This window comes from Pagrus pagrus (genome assembly GCF_965226575.1).
Source record: "Pagrus pagrus genome assembly, chromosome: 19".
Taxonomy (NCBI): domain Eukaryota; kingdom Metazoa; phylum Chordata; class Actinopteri; order Spariformes; family Sparidae; genus Pagrus; species Pagrus pagrus.
The window spans coordinates 25,311,236-25,328,506 of record NC_140203.1 but is presented as its reverse complement, the minus strand read 5'-3'; the positions used below and the strand labels follow the sequence as shown (position 1 = coordinate 25,328,506).

The 17,271-nt window shown below is 42.7% G+C and overlaps 1 protein-coding gene across 1 annotated transcript in view; it reads left to right on the top strand.

Moving 5' to 3' along the window:
- ajm1 (apical junction component 1 homolog) overlaps positions 1-17,271 on the top strand; it is a 54,208-nt gene that overhangs the window by 6,625 nt on the left and 30,312 nt on the right. Inside the window, exon 3 of the mRNA XM_084339685.1 lies at positions 6,770-6,867. The gene's annotated coding sequence lies outside the window, so the exon portion shown is untranslated. The remainder of the gene's footprint in view (positions 1-6,769; positions 6,868-17,271) is intronic.

Below are 17,271 nucleotides of genomic sequence, written 5' to 3'. Positions count from 1 at the left end.
CTCAGGAGGTAGAGCGTCTAGTGATCGGAAGGTCACTGGTTCGAATCCCGGCTCCCCCAGCTACATTTCGAAGTATCCTTGAGCAACATACTGAAAACCAAATTGCTCCTGATGAGCAGTTGGCGCCTTGCATGGCAGCCTCTGCCATCAGTGTATGAATGTGTGTGAATGGGTAGATATCATATGTCATCTGTGGTCAGGCATGGGGGGGGGGCAGTGGATCGCCGTTACCTCCCACAGCAGCACACATATATCTTGCGGACATAAAATGGGGAGAAACCACGAGCTCCCCATACTTTGTCTTTCTGTGTGGAGGTAACATGTCCCCCCCATGCCTCTCTCAAGGGGCGGCTGTAGCTCTGGAGGTACAGCGTCTAGTGATCGGAAGGTCACTGGTTCGAATCCCGGCTCCCCCAGCTACATTTCGAAGTATCCTTGAGCAAGATACTGAATCCCAAACTGCTCCTGATGAGCAGTTGGCGCCTTGCATGGCAGTCTCCGGCATCAGTGTATGAATGTGTGTGAATGGGTAGACATCATATGTCATCTGTGGTCAGGCATGGGGGGGGCAGTGGATCGCCGTTACCTCCCACAGCAGCACACATATATCTTGCGGACATAAAATGGGGAGAAACCACGAGCTCCCCATACTTTGTCTTTCTGTGTGGAGGTAACATGTCCCCCCCGGCTGTAGCTCAGGAGGTAGAGCGTCTAGTGATCGGAAGGTCACTGGTTCGAATCCCGGCTCCCCCAGCTACATTTCGAAGTATCCTTGAGCAACATACTGAAAACCAAATTGCTCCTGATGAGCAGTTGGCGCCTTGCATGGCAGCCTCTGCCATCAGTGTATGAATGTGTGTGAATGGGTAGATATCATATGTCATCTGTGGTCAGGCATGGGGGGGGCAGTGGATCACCGTTACCTCCCACAGCAGCACACATATATCTTGCGGACATAAAATGGGGAGAAACCACGAGCTCCCCATACTTTGTCTTTCTGTGTGGAGGTAACATGTCCCCCCCGGCTGTAGCTCAGGAGGTAGAGCGTCTAGTGATCGGAAGGTCACTGGTTCGAATCCCGGCTCCCCCAGCTACATTTCGAAGTATCCTTGAGCAACATACTGAAAACCAAATTGCTCCTGATGAGCAGTTGGCGCCTTGCATGGCAGCCTCTGGCATCAGTGTATGAATGTGTGTGAATGGGTAGATATCATATGTCATCTGTGGTCAGGCATGGGGGGGGCAGTGGATCGCCGTTACCTCCCACAGCAGCACACATATATCTTGCGGACATAAAATGGGGAGAAACCACGAGCTCCCCATACTTTGTCTTTCTGTGTGGAGGTAACATGTCCCCCCCGGCTGTAGCTCAGGAGGTAGAGCGTCTAGTGATCGGAAGGTCACTGGTTCGAATCCCGGCTCCCCCAGCTACATTTCGAAGTATCCTTGAGCAACATACTGAAAACCAAATTGCTACTGATGAGCAGTTGGCGCCTTGCATGGCAGCCTCTGGCATCAGTGTATGAATGTGTGTGAATGGGTAGATATCATATGTCATCTGTGGTCAGGCATGGGGGGGGGGCAGTGGACCGCCCCATGCCTCTGTCAAGGGGCGGCTGTAGCTCTGGAGGTAGAGCGTCTAGTGATCGGAAGGTCACTGGTTCAAATCCCGGTTCCCCCAGCTACATGTCGAAGTATCCCTGAGCAAGATACTGAATCCCAAATGGCTCCTTATGAGCAGTTGGCGCCTTGCATGGCATCAGTGTAGGAATAAGTGAATGTGGCATGTAAAGCTCCTTGAGCTGTCCGAGAGGACTGGAAACGCGCTATAGAAATGCAGACCATTTACCGTCTGTGGGTTTTCCCCGGGTGCTCCGGTTCTCCCACAATCTTCAAAACAATTGTTTAAATTTGGATTTAAATAAAAACATGATTAAAAAAATAAAAAATTTAAAAAATTAAAATTCCTGCTCAAACAGCTTCATATTGTAGTATGTAGTAGTTGTACAGTAATGTATGTAAAATACAGGACATTGTCTTTCTTGAGGTGGGAACACATTTTGCCCCTCAAGTGGTATTTCATTTTTTGCACACTGTCAACATGGTCTGTCTAATATCCTGATCAAGAGGGACATAACATTCATTCAGTAATGAAAACTAATTGCCAAAAACCTCTTAGAGCTATGCTCCTTGAAGCTGTACTTAGGCAGCGCTGTATTTTTAACACATTTATCAATATCAGCATGCTAACACGTGTAGGAGATACACTGTATTGAAGGCAATGTATTAATCACTGAAGATTAATAAAACACTCGTTAATGGGGCACCACCTCCGATGTTTTGTCTATTTGAATAATCCGGAGGTAATTAATCAAATCCAACTAAACAAGGTTAACTTGTATCAATTTAAATCAATTTAGTTAGTCTCATAGCTGAATTAGTGACTTCTTTATACAGTTTCCTCGGTTCTCCACATCAAAGCAAGTAAGCACAGACAACGACGTACGGTTAAATATGTTTATTTACTAAATAAATCAAGGTGAATAAATGAAATGATGATTCAGACAACAATAAAACAAACAGAAATGTGAAGACTATATGGTTAAAGTGACAGGATTATTTAAGGTGAAGTGAGCGATGGTAAAGTCGTGAGTCTGGGCAGCATTCAAATGTTACGAGAGTAATTTTGATACTAACGAGACCCTAACCGGACTTGTCTTGTGAAAAGATTATTATGAATTAGGAATTAAAAGAACACCAACTCATGAACGTTTAGTGAAACGTGTGCAAGATGCTTAGCCTACTTCGTCTGAAGAGTGGAGAAGCCTTTCGCTTCGATCTTTCTGCCGGATTTCGTCTGAGGGATTGCTGGCTCGCGGTAGCTGCGGGTCCCGAAGAATGAGGGAAGATGCGGTCGATCCGACTTCACAGCAGGCGGCTCTCTCTCGTCCAGGTGTCGGAGAGAGATCAGCTGATCCAGCGCTCAGCAGAGGATGGTCCGGTTCGACCTCACAGCAGGCGGCTCTCTCTCGTCCAGGTGTCGGAGAGAGATCAGCTGGTCCAGCGCTCAGCAGAGGATGGTCCGGTTCGCTGCCCAGCGGGATGGTACCGCTCGTGAGCGTAGAGGGCAGCGTAACTTCAGCTTGGCACAAAGTCGTTGCAAACCGTGGTCCTAGGTTTGTGGAAACAGGCAGTGACACTGCGCGTTTTGCTTGGCGTTTTTAGTCTTAAAAAAGACTGTTGTTTATCTTCACACTCTGAGTGGTGACTTTTAACTCTAATTCAACTGATATTTAACTTTCCTGACGAGGATAACGAAAGGATGACGCTGGCCTGGCGCTTCCTCAGTTGTTTCTCAATACAAGAATAATTAAACTGAATTCTGTTCCACTGAATAAAATAGTGATACTTAACAAAAATAGTAAGGACGGAACTTGCTTCTATTAACATCTAACAAAAATAAAAGCTCTTAAAGATTATCGCACGTGGTCGATTGTACGGAGATTTTTATACCTAGGAGCTTGTTACAAAAAGAAGCAAAGTAAAGTGTTGAAAAATTAAGCAAAGAAGAGAAAGAGAAAGAGAGAGAGAGAGCGAGAGCTCTGTCCCTTGGTTTTAATAGTTCTGGCTAGCGAGGCGGAGCAAAGGGGGCGTACTGACCACACTCCCAGTGTGGATGTTTTAATTCCACACCTTTAAACTTGATTAATTCCAACTATCAAGTTAACGCTTCGAAATCGCGCTTAGCCATTCTCAGAACTTTACCATGGCAAAAGTAGATGGACTTTTGTGAAACAATAAGACAGTATGATCTGATTAAAATCATTGAACACTTAAATGAAGTCAACACGGGATCAGAACATAAGAATACACTTGAAGACAACGTAGGACTGATGAAACTGGTCGCTTATACATGTTCCTTCTAGTGTTAGCTTAAGGCTTGTGAAGAAAAACATTTTACAGACTTTTAAATTGTAGTTTATAAACACGTTAGAAAACTAAAAAGATCTCCGACAGTCTAATCCAGTTAACCATAACTTACCACTAGATGGCACTGTGACTCCACCAAACACCAGACACCAGTGAGCATTAAGCAGGATCTCAGTCCATGTTCATCACAGAAACTTAGGAATTGGTTCAGTTTGATGAGCTTATTTTACTGGATTTCAAATTGTAAGAATTAAACAGGTGAGACTCTGATTTAATGGTTAATTAGAAATGCTTCTGAAGTCTAGAGGAAACTCTGACCATTTGTTTGGAATGTACCAAAGATAACACTGAAACAGATGTGTCGTTAATCTCTTCAAAGAGAGGAGGTAGAGAAAGGGGGGGTTTCCACCGTCCTTTTCTCTAGTGTGTGTATTGGAAAGTAGGGAGAAGATTTGAGGGACAGATAGCACGATCGGTCCATCAGACGTGTTACCTAATTACAATTATAAAGACATTATATCACAAACAATTTTATCACAAACAATCCCGGTTCCTTTGGTTGAGGTTTTAAAGGAGAAGTAGCTTCATATGTTTCCTTCGTTTGACCTGTGTGAAAGGAATGTTCCTGCTTGTTAGGTCAAAAACAGTTCGTACAGGGGGTTACCATCGTAAATTAATTCAAACTGATTCCCTCTGGTGGTTTTATGACGAGAGAGTGTTGTTCTCCCTCCTAAGAGATAACAGGGGGAGACATCCCGGCGTCTCCATCCTGATAACGTCCTCACACAGATGGAAAGTGTTAATAATGAAAAATAAAATAAAACAGGGCCTCAGCAGGTCAAAGGTCCACATGAGAGCGTAGGCATGTTTCCCTACACACGCTCAGAAGGAGAAGGCTAATATGTCAATGCAAAGTTAAGTTTATCATGTTCAATGGCGTACTCTAATAATAATAATGATAATAATAATAAACTTTATTTATTTAGCACCTTTAAAAGAGTTTTCAAAGTATTTTGACAGTAAAGCTCAAGCAGGAAGACAATATTACAGAATAAACACTCATCAGTCTATATATATCTATAGCATAACACTATGCTTGATCAGAGGTCAGAGCTGTTTGGCTGATCGGTGTATTTCAGTAATATCCTCCATAATGTCAATATGCCTTTACAATATTCCTAATATTATTTTCATTTCACACCATGAAAGATGATGTGACTGTTTTCATTTGCTACACAGATATGAAATCAAATACTGATCTCTGATGTAGCAGCTTCTAAAACCAGTTTCATTAAACCTTCTGGTTTTATTGAACTTTCTGTGGATAATGTGATTTCTTTTTCCCACTAGCTCAGTATGAAACCAATTTGAATTGAGTGAAACCAATACTTTAAGACACCATAATGGTATTAACATAAACACTTGGGCATTGCAGATAGACTGTGGGGGTAGTCGTTAATATTGTTTGGGGATTCCACTGGAAGGAAAAAAACAGCTGAGATGAGTGATTGTCACATTACAGTAATATGAGCAGTAAACAGTCCCCACTGGGTGTAAGAGTAAAAAAGATGTACTCAGTGAACTTGAGTTTCACAGAAGTTATCACCCTCAAGACAGTCACAGGTTTTTTAGCGTTTTGTTCTGTGCATTATATTTTGTATAGTCTCAGACATCGTCTGTGACTTTTTTCAAGGTAAAATTACATTTCAGAAAAAGAAAAGAAGCTTCCCATTGTAGATGGAAATGTTTTGTCATAATAATCCCACATTTTGTCAAGTGAGATGCAGTGTTCGGCAACTGTCGTCAACTGCCGATTATATATTATTTACTTAATAATAATAATAACAATAATCATAATAATAATAATTTCATTATCTATCATAAGATTATAAATTATGACTTTTATTTATTCATTTATTTCTTGGTTTATTTACCAGGGCAAGTGCACATTAATAAACAAACATAGCTGTAAATGCAGTCGAGTTAGACCAAAGGCTGTTTTTCATACGTTATTTAGTCCCTGGATAGATGTTAAAGTCATTCAAACGAAGACTATAAGATTAAAATTAGAAAAATGATTGAAATAATTTGTATGCAAGCAGTCTGAAAATAAAAATGTCAGAGAAGACACCATAATAGCCTAATGTTAGTAATGGTGGTAAAACATCATACATTGCAACCAGAGCTACTGTGAGTTCACAGTTTGAGTCAAGCGTAGACCACACAACCAACGAATCCAACCAATCACAGGTGTAGCAGGGCGGGTCTTGCAAGAAGTCCAGTGGGATCCTAGATGAAGGGTTGACATCAGTTTTGTCTCGTATTGATTTCTCCTTTACATGTTAGCTTGGCTGGTTAGCTCGCATCTCTCAAAAGACGAGAAATGCATCGCCTGGTAACTCCAAAGTTGTCTCATTTGCATGTTGCGCTAGCTAATGTAAGCCACTGGTAAGCCAAACATTTGTAAAAAAAAATAAAATAATTTTATTCTGAGTTGGAAGGTGTGTGATCCCTGCAGCTTCTGCCATGCATAATTGTCTGTAAAATTCATACTGTGTTAACGCAACCTTGCCAGGGGTTTTTTATTTTAGGAGGCAAGTTTGTTGAGAACGTGGATAGACAACTGAAATGTATTGTTGCTATCATATTGGCATACTGAAACTAAAACTAATCAGTCAACATTCGGTTTACACATGACTGGTTGCATAAATAGACAACTGTTGGTTAACAACTTTACCAACTGAACCAGCTTTAAAATTCTGAGATGTCAATATTTGTCTGGTGGCCAAAAAAACAAATGTTATTGCAGGCTAACTGTATCTAACCTTGTGTTCAACAGGTGGAAGGGAGAGAATGTTTCCACCACAGAGGTTTCAGATGTTTTAGGTCTTCTTGATTTTATCCAGGAGGCCAACGTCTATGGAGTCACCATACCAGGTCTGTGGAATCTAAGTGTTGCACTGTGATTAAGGGTTGGATCAGATTACTAAATGTAGTCAATGACTCATTTTTGTAATTATTAACATAAATCATTGTATTACAGAAAACTGTGATCTAATTGGAATACTTCTGGATTACCTCAAAATCAGACCTATCCTAAAAAAAATGTATGACACAAAAATTTGAGTTACACAAATATTTGTTTTCTGTTTAAACATTCAAAACATTTTCACTGCACATGAAAAGGACTTTGCATTTCCAGCATTTATAGTTGGTCAAATCAAATCACCTTCACAGAAACAGCACAGGCATAAACTACAGGTGTACTGTGTGCACGTATTGTAGTGTTTCTTCAGATTTCAATTTGAGGCCTTTGTGGATGACAACAACTCTATTTTAGGCATAACATGAAATAAGATGAGATATACTTCATTTTCCTTAAAGGGAATTTTTTCTTGGGCAATAAGGGGTGCATACAGCTACAGTCAACTGAAAAACTGTATGTAAGTGACAAGACAGTACAGAGAAGAAAGTCCAGTGGTGTCTACAGTAACACAGTGGTACCCAAAACACAACAATAAGTTATAGGGATGTCCCGATCAGGTTTTTTTTCCCCGGATCCCGATCTCGATCCGAGTCATTTGATATTTAGTATCTGCCGATACGAGTCCCGATCCGATACTAAGCCCTAACTAATATTTTCCTAGATAATACAGCTGCATTAAGAAAAAATCACCTGCATCTTGATAGTTTTTTTTAATTTCGTTAAAACAAAGTAAATACTCTCATATGGCTCTTTCTTATTCTGCATATCCTATTGCAACATTGGTTTTCATTTGTTTTTTGTGTTTTTCTAACAAAAACAACCAAGTAAACAAAGTCAGTAACTAAACCCCGATCCTCTCACGGAGATGGGCTGGTTATCCAGAGCGATGAATTCAGTTACCTTCTCTGTAATATTTTGGCCATGACGCTGACTCGAGGATATTTCTCTTTCCTTTTGAAAGTATCCGCGAGTGTTTGTTGCTTCGGTGCCTTTGCCTGTTTTGCTTGAGTGAACTCATGTTTTTGTTTATGTGCCGTATCAAATGTGTAGTATTAAATACAGCTCTTTTGTTACCAGCTCGCTAAATGGTCGTATCGCAGTTGTTACATGTCGCCGTTGGACTGCTTTTGCTTTCTAATTTGAAATATTTCCACACTGCAGACATTTTATCCACAGGTTCTCCAGACTAACGTTACGAGCACGACTGCATTCTGCCGTAAATTGCGCTCCGTTGACGACAGCTGACGTAAAAATAATCAGGCTTGGATCCATGTTCAAAATTACCGATCCTGATCAGTGAAAAAATGCCCATATCGGGATCGGGACATCCCTAATAAGTTACATAGACAAAAGTGAACAGATGTAAAATATTGCACATGCGTGGGAGGTTAGAAAGAAAAGTGTTTAAAAATGAGGTAGTAATAATAAAAAACGTAAAATCACGCTTATCTAACAAATAGCTGTATGTCATTTTTTACAGTGGTGTTAAATACTTTGAGTACCAGCAGCTAATTAATGTTGCACTTCAGGGCCTCCATAGCCATATATCATAGACATGTAACCGTGTAGATTATTATGTGTTTATTATTTTAATTATAAACTTTAGGTTGTTACCCTTAGAATTATTTTTATTATATTACAGGATGTCATTGGTTTTATTTTGGGTTTAAATTATGAAGTATTATTAATTTAATTAATTATCTAAGTTGGTCTATAATATTTTATTATCACTCTGTGTTTCCCTTCAGAGATGTTTTCAAGAGAGAGAAAGTATGTGTTGTATGATGTTGGTTCCGTGTGCCCTTGTTTTGGTGGGGACAGATTATACAGACGCACGAGAGAGAGAGCTAGCTCACCCGAGTGTGCGTTGCCTTGTCGTTAAACATGACCTGTACGTGAAGAGTAAAATAAAAGTCTTCCTGTTCTGCCGTAATGGTGCCTTTTCATTGAGAAGTATTTAGCCCCTTGTAACCCGCAATATAAAACATTTAGGACAAGTTAAAGGCAGAATGAGTAGAATTTTCTAAACACAACCCTCCTTCTTTACTCCTGGACTTGTGTGCATGATCTTGCACCTAGTCGCTACATTTTTACAGAGTCCTGCCCTCATACCCTGTGCGCTTTTATTGGCTGGGGGCTATATGCCCACTTCCCAAAGGTTGATGTCCAGAAAAGTCCCAAATCAAGTAAAATAAAAAAAACCATAAATGCAGAGGACTGGGTCTCTGTAGATCCAAACACCGCAGCAAACTACTAGTGGTTCATACGTGATGATTGAGAGGGCCTGTTTTCTGCACTTAAAAGGTTATGTTTTCACCCGTGTCCGTTGTTTGGTTGCTTGGTTGCTTGGTTTGTCAGCAAGATAACACGAAATCTACTCAACAGATTTCCATGAAACTTGGATTGAGGATGGGTCTCTGCGTAGGTCTTTAGACTCTGTTAACTTTTGGTGCAGATTCAGAAAAATAGAGAAAGTGAATTTTCTTCTCACTTTTGAGATTGGGTGTTTTTTGACTTTTTTTTAATTTTTATCTATGATTGAGTCAGTTATGTCAGCAGTTATGGGTGGTTGGGCCTTCGTTGTTTCTTTTTTTTTTTTTGAAGATCCTACTTATTCTGCCTTTAATGTAGAACAGTGGTTCTCAACCTTTTGAACAAACGCCCCCCTGACCATACCATGATCCTCTTATGGTATGGGGGGAGAGGCAAATCTACTATATGTTCTAGTGTTTGACGTGTTCTTGTAGTAAACAGTGTGTTAAGACCCGAGGACTTCAATTGACATCGGGTTTTGTATGATGAGGGAAGCCATTCGTTTGCTTTAAAGTCCCTGTTTTTATTGGATTGGATTGAAGTTGTATTTATGCCCCCAACAACATGATGTGCAGCTGAGCAAATCTGACCATTTTATTGGAAATGAAAGCATGGATTTTAACTTGAACATTGCCTCCAAAATGTATGTTTTTGACACATATAGTAGGCCATGTTTGTATATAACTCAACACTATGCCTGGAGAAACTGGTAAACAACATGGAAATGTTATTTTAGTTGTAATGGGACCCTGAGCTCTTGAGTTGCTAGGATCTTTCTGCAAAGAGCTGTGAGATAGAATTTAAGTCAAACTGGTGTTTCTACTGAGAGAAAGGCCACACAGCCTTTGAGCATGATGAATGAATTGTATATTAAGTCTGAATAGAAGTGGTTAAAGTTTATATCACTTCACAATATCACAACATTTGAAAATAACCCCAGGTGTATTAAGCAACATGGAACGGGCAATGTTGCTTCTTGTTGACGCTCTTTATTTCTCGCTCTCATGTCGCACACCAGCAGTAACTTGCAACTCGGGCCGGAACTACTTTCGCTCCCGTTATAGGTACACATGAACTCAGATCAGTGCGCGCATACACAAAACAGTCCCCTGGATACCACACTCATATGACATCTCCCCTCTTTTGAGTCATAGACATAAATGTATGTGTAACCCACCTGGCGTGTGTCCCACCAACCCTGCAGGTATGTCAAATATCTAGGCTCTAAGAGGAGACTCAAGTAGAATAGAGCAGTAGAGTAAAAGAAACCCTTTTATTTCTTCCCACAAATACTCACACTAACAGCTGAACCGCTTAAATTCATTGTATTGTTTTCTGTTTCAACATTTAACAGTTATTTCACTTCGATATGCTTAACGAAGGACCTTTAACTTGATATACAGCTGGGCATGACCAAAATTAACACACACATCTGACCCAATTGCACAATTAAATGTTGGGACCCAACCAAAAGAACAAAACAACAAAATTGAGATCTCAATAAACAAAAAAAAAAGTACACTCGTTGTGTCACAAGGTGAGTATGAATCAGTCTTTCGGTTACTCAACTTGAGTTTGTGAATATTTCAGTTTGTTTAGAGTGATTTCAAGTTCCTACCACCCTTTATGAGAAAGACTGTCCATCCTGGTCACAGATGATGAAGGCAGTGAGGTGAGGGGAGGACTGAAATGGTGGGGATGATGACTGAAGAGCAGTGATGAAGGGGAATGATGAAGTGGAAACCAGAAGGCAGCAGGATGAAGGCAGCTTGAGCAACTCAATCCAGTCTGTAGAACAGCTCAACAAAAAAACCAGCCTGCACCAAATGTGCAGGAAAAAATTAATAATTGTCCTTATCAAAAGTCTTTTTTTTCCCACACAGTATCACACAATCCCTCATACTTCACATAATAACATTACACTCACATATGCTTAATAAAATAACTCAAAGAATATATTCACACATCAACCACATAACATTAACTGTCTGCTAAGTTAGCTTAATTAGCCGACCAATAGGCCTATTTAGCATTTTTTTCCCACAGTATTTAAACATTTCCAAATAACACACCGTTCATAATATCACCATGAACTTATCCCGACTGCTTTTTTAACACAATTAATCCACAGTCTCAAGTTATAACCTAATGCAAGTTATCAACCAGAATGCTAATTCACCGTGTTTGCTAACAGCTAACTCAACGGGATATTCAATAGCCACGTCTTTCAGACGGGTCCACAACTCCGCGACGTCGGACGACTTCTCTTTCCACGGTCAAAAACTCTTCTAACGTAGCCTTGCTACTTTCTACTTTAAAGACAAGAAAATGAACTGTTGTCTCTTCCAAATACAGTTTTCTACTGACACTGTTAAACTCAACTCCCCACACTCGTCTCTTTATTCCTCTGACTCTAAACACCCTTCAGGGACTTCCCGTAATTCCCATTGCTCAGTCACACCACTAGGCGGCAGCGGCGAGCCACCAAACCTGAGAATATAGATATACTAATACTAGAATGGCTATTCAGACTGCCGGGCTACATATGCAAACAATAACCAAGAAAACCTGCAGTGTCTCTTCTCCTAAGAATTATACAACCGAGGCAGGTAATGATAAGAGAGAATAGCAATTAACCTAAGTATGATTAACCTACAGTGTGGGTTAGTGGAACACTCTGTAACTTAATAACATGTTTCACTTGTCAGCCACTTATAACAAGGCAAGAAAGTGCTGTAACACGACAGGAAGAATAACATTAGCAGTGCACATCTGCATTCAGTCCCTTCTTTCATTCTTTCTCTATTATTTCCCTGAGGTCATGGTGTAGACTGCCCATTCACCTCCATAGCTGCCGGAGATTATTCTGCTCCATTGTTGGCAAGCAAAGTCTTTAAATTTGTCAGGTGGACGGATGACTCTTCCTCTGGAAGTCACCCGAGCCTGATCATGTCCCCCAGGCTCCGCTTGAACAGTCTCTCTGACAGGTGAATCTGAATGTGAGCACAGGGGTGATGCTGGTTGGTCACTCGCCTGCGTGCTCTCTGTCTCGTTTGGCTGTTGAACAGGAAGAAAGGTTGGGCGCAGGTGGCGCCTGTTCCTCCGCAGTGTTCCACGGTCTGTCTGGATCAGGTAGGACCTTGGCGTTGTGTGTGGTTGTTGGACTGTCCCTGCTGTCCCCCATTTTGACTCTCCGTCGAGTTTCACCACTACTCTCTCCCCTTTTCTGAGAGGTGGGAGTGCTCTGACACCGTGGCGCCTGTTGTAAGTACGTCTGTAGTTCTCCTTCGCCATGGCATCAGCTTTACGCACCTTCGTGAAGTCAGGCCACTTTGGAGCGAGGACTTTGTCAACTGTGGGCACAGTTGTCTCAATCTGATGGCCCAACATGAGCTGTGCAGGGCTGGCACCCGTGGCTTGTAGCGGTGTGGCTCTGTAGCTCATAAGAGCCAGGAACGGGTCGGCCTGTCGAAGAATCTTTTTCTGAGATGTTCTTCAGTCGCTCACAGGTGGTCCCACTGGTCATGTCGGGTAAGTGTGCTATTTCCAAATAGCGAGAGAAATAGTCAATGATAATCAGGTAGTTTCTCTTTTCATACTCACAGATGTCGGCTCCGACCTTCTGCCATGGCCTTTGAGGTAGCAGTGTTGTCATCAGAGGCTCCTTCCTCTGTGTCGGTCTGATTTGCATGCATTCAGGGCACTTTGTTACCAGTTCTTGGATCTCCTTCTCTAGTCCGGGCCACCACACACTCATTCGTGCCCTCTCGCGACACTTAGTGATGCCCTGGTGTCCATCATGCAAACGGTGGAGTATGTCACCTCTCATGCTGTGTGGGATAACAATTCGATCTCCATACAACAGAAGTCCCTTTGAGGTTGACAGGCTGTTACCCCATTGGTGGTATGCTTTGGCCTGTACTGGGACGCTGCCCACATGCTTTGGCCATCCATGTGTCACCAGTTTACTCACCACCTGCAGGTCACAGTCAGTGCTCGTCTCTTGCTTGATCCACTCCAGCTTGGAGGGCGACACTGGCCATGCTGCGTGAGCTGCATCCTCGAACACTGAAACATCACAGGTCAGTTCTGATATTTCACTCTGTATTAAAGATAGTGGCTGTCTGGACAGTGTGTCAGCTACTGTCAGCGTTTTTCCCGGCACGTACTCTGCAGTGGGGTTGTATCTCATCAGACGCATGAGCAGCCGTTGGCACCTCAGGGGAACCATGTCGAGGTCTTTGTTATTGATCAGTGGGGCTAGTGGTTTGTGGTCTGTGTGCACTGTGAAGCTGTCTAACCCGTACAGGTAGGTGGAGAATCTCTCACAGGCCCAAACGACCGCCAAACACTCTTTCTCTATCTGCGCATAGCGCCATTCTGCATCGGTCAATGTTCTGGAGCAAAAAGCTACTGGTTTCAGTCCCTCGACATGGCGCTGTAGCAGCACGCCACCCAGCCCGAAGCTACTTGCATCTGCGCTCACTATTGTGGGTTTGTTTACATCATAGAATGCGAGTGTGGGTGCTGTGGAGATGAGTTGTTTCACCTTGTTGAAAGTGCTGACTTGTGCTGCGTCCCAGGTCCATACCGCGTCAGTTTTCAGCAGGTCGTTGAGGGGTTTTATCACTTCTGACAGGTTGGGCAGGTATCTACCCAAATAATGAACCATACCCAGGAACCTCCGGAGGCCTGGCATGTCATCTGGTGGCTGTAGCTCTGTGATGGCACTTACTTTTGAGGGGTCAGGGCAGATGCCCTCTTCATCGATGAGGTGCCCCAGATAGTTCAGCTGCTTTTGGTGCAGGCAGCACTTTCTGTCATTGAGCTTCAAGCCTGCACTCTCCAGGATCTGCAGGACACTCTGGACTCTCTTCGTGCTCTTTCTCATCCCTGCCGTGGACGAGAATATCATCCATGTAAACCTCAACCCCTTCCTGGCCTCTGAACAGCATCGACATCTCCCTCTGATCCCAAACGGGAGCCGCTTGAAGAAGTACCTCCCCATGGGAGTGATGAACGTGATCAGCTTGGCTGTTTCCTTCACCAGCGGGATTTGCCAGAAGCCACTAGCCGCATCGAGCAGGGAGAACACTCGGGACTCTGCCAGCCGTGGCAGTATGTCATCTATAGTAGGTAAGACGTACCTCTCCCTTTTAACTGCCATAATCAGTCTCTTTAAGTCAACACAGATTCTCACATCAGCTGTTCGCTTGGGGACCGGGACCATCGGGGCGCACCACTCCGTTGGTTGTGTTACTTCCTCAATGACGCCACACTTCACCATTCTCTCCAGTTCAGCTTTAACTTTGGGGAGCATGGGTGCGGATACAGGCATATTTTAACAGGCTTTATCTTCAAGAGGCCCACATCTGTATCAAATGTGCTTTGGACTTTGTCCACTCTTTTCACCAGTCCCATGGCCACTGCGACAGCTTGGCCTAAGAGGTTGCTGCAGCTGTTTGTTTTGACCACATATATGATCAGCTTGTGTTGCCGGCCTTTGTACCTTGTTAAAGCTGTGAACTGTCCTAGACCATCAAGTTTTCCCCCTGGGCTGTCAAAGTCCATGTCATCGCTTGCTAACTGGGGCAGGTGTTTGAGCTTGTGGTAAGTTTCATCTGATATCACACTGGTATCAGCGCCCGCATCAATCTTGAAGGTCACAGGAGTGTCTCTGATGGCTAGTTTAACAGTCCATTGTGTGTTAGTGTCTGCAATGTAGGTGTACTTTGTTTTGATCTCACCTAGAAAATGTCTGCCACTGTGGTCAGCCTCCTGCCCCACTGTGGTTACCTCGTTCACTCTGGCGGAGCAACACACAACAGCGAAATGTCCAGTCTTATGGCAGTTTCTGCACTGAGCATTTCTGGCTGCACAGGCTGCATGTTTGGGGTGATCCTTGCCACACCTGAAGCACTTGCTCCTGTCGCCGCGGTGTCCTGGGCTCACGGTGTAGAAACTGCCGTGCTTTTTCCCCCTTCCTCTGTGCTGTGGGATAGGAGCTGCGCGTGCATGTGTTTGCGCCACTTCGCTGAGGTAGCTAGCGTCGGTCGAGCTGGCTCTAGCCTGCTGGCTTATTTGCCCTTTTAGCTCCACTGCTCTTTCCAGTGTTAGGTCCGCTGTCAGCTGTAGTTTTTCCAATAACTTCTTTTCCACAATCCCGATGACCAGCCTATCCCGAATATTCTCTATTTTCGCTGGACCCAACTGGCAGGTCTCAGCTAGCTCGTAGAGGGTGTGGATATATTCCTCCGCCGATTCACTGTGCTTCTGCGCTCTGAGATAAAAACGAGCCCTTTCGTGGATAATGTTCACTTTAGGTATAAAGTAGGTGTTTAATTTTTCCCAACACAGTCTCATAGTCGTCAGCATCTTCATCCTCACACAACACAAAAGTGTTGAACACTTGCTCAGCCTCTTTGCCAAGTGCATAGAGCAGCGTGCTAACCTGCACGTCCCCATCTTCCAGGTATAGCTTTGTAGCCATACGGTACCGTTGAAACCGCTGCCGCCACTCCGGCCACTGCTCCAGTCGAGTAAAGTCCAGTTTCTCGGGGAGGATTAAACTTTGCCATGATCCACGTCCGAGTCACTTTACTTCTGACACCATGTGTAAGTTATTTACAAAGAATAACGGGCAATGTTGCTTCTTGTTGACGCTCTTTATTTCTCGTTCTCATGTCGCACACCAGCAGTAACTTACAACTCGGGCCGGAACTACTTTTGCTCCCGTTATAGGTACACATGAACTCAGATCAGTGCGCGCATACACAAAACAGTCCCCTGGATACCACACTCATATGACAGTAGGCTAATGTAGTCAGAGATGCCAACAACACGCACACTTCACGTGAACAACAGTGAATGAACCAATAAAAAGGGCTTATTAAACCTTTTTTAAAGCAACGGTCATTGCCTGAGCACTGAGACGCTGACATGAACCAAGGAAAAAAAGAAAAAAAAAGCCTATTTTAAATAGGGGGACTATATAGGGCTGTACGCGCTTTATTTATTGATTTATTTCACACTCTCGCTCTTAAAAGGACACACACCTATCTCATAACATGTAGCTCAGTAGAATTTATTGAAACACCCATAAAGTAGACTATTTAGGTCAGTTATTTGCACTAAAAAAGTTGGGGAACCATGAAAGTTTAAAATGTAGAGTTCAAATGAACTTTGTATGAGCCAAGTTGTGGCGCCCCCCATTCATGCCTGAGCGCCCCCCTCTCAGCCCTCACGCTCCCAGCGCCCCCCACAATGTTTAGAACGCCCCCTGGGGGCCTAGATGAAATTAGCCACAACTGTAGAGAAGAAGAGCTGAAAGGATTGGCCTAATATATGAATTGGGCATACAATCAGGAAACTTATAATGAAATAAATGATTTGTGGCAGCCTTGTATAAAATAATTTATGATAGTTAAAATGAGCTCCAGCTGAACCTACTACAGTAAAGTAAAATGCTGCGTTCCTAAGCTTTAATCCTAAACATCCTAAAAATCCTACTCCTAAAAGCATCAGTAATAATAATATAATGATATCATTTATAAGAGTAGAACACTAAATGGGACATTTATTTTACTTTTAATATTTTAAGTACACTTTCCTGATTATAATTTGCCGGAATACATTTACTTAAATAACAGCTTTGTGTTGTGTATTCAATATTTCACAGTGTGTGATTGGTACTCTTACTTAAAGGTCCAGTGCAGGATTTAGTGGCATCTAGTGGTGAGGTTGCAGATAGTAGCTAAAGTAAAGCACAAAACCCCAATAGAGAGTGTTTGGTTTGTCCATTCTGGGCTACTGTAGAAACATGGTGGACTGAAAGGTTCATTCTCAGTTAACAACAACATGATTCTTAGTTTCCTCTTCTACTAGGACCCCCAAATAAAAGTATGTAACCAAAAATTAGCATAACATGACCTCTCTAATGTTTCTGTTTCATTTTCCACCTGAGAATGTAGCATGATCCAGAAGCGTCTAGGGGTGCTAGGTTATGGGTTAATATAGATACCAGCTTTTGTTTATTTGTTTAT